Source organism: Cornus florida, unplaced genomic scaffold (assembly GCF_030987335.1).
Source record: "Cornus florida cultivar Cherokee Brave unplaced genomic scaffold, ASM3098733v1 CherokeeBrave_3.0.0_Hap2_scaffold_88, whole genome shotgun sequence".
NCBI classification, from domain to species: domain Eukaryota; kingdom Viridiplantae; phylum Streptophyta; class Magnoliopsida; order Cornales; family Cornaceae; genus Cornus; species Cornus florida.
In genome coordinates this window covers 87,501-90,000 of record NW_026775921.1, presented here as the reverse complement: position 1 = coordinate 90,000, position 2,500 = coordinate 87,501, and positions in this window count along the sequence as shown.

Genomic DNA, 2,500 nt, shown 5'->3' with positions numbered 1-2,500 from the left:
TTATGACTCCTCGTCCGCACGCTCGTGCACCCCGACGTGCACGTGGGCATCGTATGCTAAAAAATGAAGTTTGGAGTTTGGGTTTGAAAATTTTATGGGAGCTTCCTAGAAGACTAAGAAATGCTTTGCTCGAGACGGATTTCGATTTGGAGGTCCCCCGAGTTAATTTTGCCCATTATGACTCCTCGCCCGCACGCTCGTGCACCCCGACGTGCACGTGGGCATCGTATGCTAAAAAATGAAGTTTGGAGTTTGGGTTTGAAAATTTTATGGGAGCTTCCTAGAAGACTAAGAAGTGCTTTGCTCGAGACGGATTTCGATTTGGAGGTCCCCCGGGTTAATTTTACCCATTATGACTCCTCGCCCGCACGCTCGTGCACCCCGACGTGCACGTGGGCATGGTATGCTAAAATTGAAGTTTGGAGTTTGGGTTTGAAAATTTTATGGGAGCTTCCTAGAAGCCTAAGAAATGCTTTGCTCGAGACGGATTTCGATTTGGAGGTCCCCCGAGTTAAGTTTGCCCTTTATGACTCCTCGCCCGCATGCTCGTGCACACCGGCGTGCACGTGGGCATCGTATGCTAAAAAATGAAGTTTGGAGTTTGGGTTCAGAAATCTTATGGGAGCTTCCTAGAAGCCTAAGAAATGCTTTGCTCGAGACGGATTTCGATTTAGATTTCGCCGTGTTAATTTTGCCAATTACGGCTCCTCGCGCGCACGCTCAAGCACCCCGACGTGCACACCGGCGCGCACGTGGGCATCGTATGCTAAAAAATGAAGTTTGGAGTTTGGGTTTGAAAATTTTACGGGAACTTCCTAGAAGCCTAAGAAATGCTTTGCTCGAGACGGATTTCGATTTGGAGGTCCCCCGAGTTAATTTTGCCCATTACGACTCCTCGCCCGCATGCTCGTGCACACCGGCGTGCACGTGGGCATCGTATGCTAAAAAATGAAGTTTGGAGTTTGGGTTTGAAAATTTTATGGGAGCTTCTAGAAGACTAAGAAGTGCTTTGCTCGAGACGGATTTCGATTTAGATTTCCGCCGTGTTAATTTTGCCAATTACGGCTCCTCGCGCGCACGCTCAAGCACCCCGACGTGCACACCGGCGCGCACGTGGGCATCGTATGCTAAAAAATGAAGTTTGGAGTTTGGGTTTGAAAATTTTACGGGAACTTCCTAGAAGCCTAAGAAATGCTTTGCTCGAGACGGATTTCGATTTGGAGGTCCCCCGAGTTAATTTTGCCCATTACGACTCCTCGCCCGCACGCTCGTGCACCCCGGCGTGCACGTGGGCATCGTATGCTAAAAAATGAAGTTTGGAGTTTGGGTTCGGAAATTTTATGGGAGCTTCCTAGAAGCCTAAGAAATGCTTTGCTCGAGACGGATTTTGATTTGGAGATCCCACGAGTTAGTTTTTGCCCATTATGACTCCTCGCCCGCACGCTCAAGCACCCCGGCGTGCACGTGGGCATCGTATGCTAAAAAATGAAGTTTGGAGTTTGGGTTCGGAAATTTTATGGGAGCTTCCTAGAAGCCTAAGAAGTGTTTTGCTCGAGACGGATTTCGATTTGGAGGTCCCCCGAGTTAGTTTTGCCCATTATGACTCCTCCCCCGCACGCTCAAGCACCCCCGCGTGCACGGGGGCATTGTATGCTAAAAAATGAAGTTTGGAGTTTGGGTTTGGAAATTTTATGGGAGCTTCCTAGAAGCCTAAGAAGTGCTTTGCTCGAGACGGATTTCGATTTGGAGGTCCCCCGAGTTAATTTTGCCCATTATGACTCCTCGCCCGCACGCTTAAGCACCCCCGCGTGCACGTGGGCATTGTGTGCTAAAAAATGAAGTTTGGAGTTTGGGTTTGTAAATTTGATGGGAGCTTCCTAGAAGCCTAAGAAGTGCTTTGCTCGAGACGGATTTCGATTTGAAGGTCCCCCGTGTTAATTTTGCCCATTACGGCTCCTCGCCCGCACGCTCAAGCACCCCGGCGTGCACGTGGGCATTGTATGCTAAAAAATAAAGTTTGGAGTTTGGGTTTGGAAGTTTTATGGGAGCTTCCTAGAAGCTTAAGAAGTGTTTTGCTCGAGACGGATTTCGATTTGGAGGTCCCCCGAGTCAATGTTGCCCATTATGGCTCCTCTCCCGCATGCTCAAGCACCCCTGCGTGCACGTGGGCATTGTATGCTAAAAAATAAAGTTTGGAGTTTGGGTTTGGAAGTTTTATGGGAGCTTCCTAGAAGCTTAAGAAGTGTTTTGCTCGAGACGGATTTCGATTTGGAGGTCCCCCGAGTCAATGTTGCCCATTATGGCTCCTCGCCCGCACGCTCAAGCACCCCGGCGTGCACGTGGGCATTGTATGCTAAAAAATAAAGTTTGGAGTTTGGGTTTGGAAGTTTTATGGGAGCTTCCTAGAAGCTTAAGAAGTGTTTTGCTCGAGACGGATTTCGATTTGGAGGTCCCCCGAGTCAATGTTGCCCATTATGGCTCCTCTCCCGCATGCTCAAGC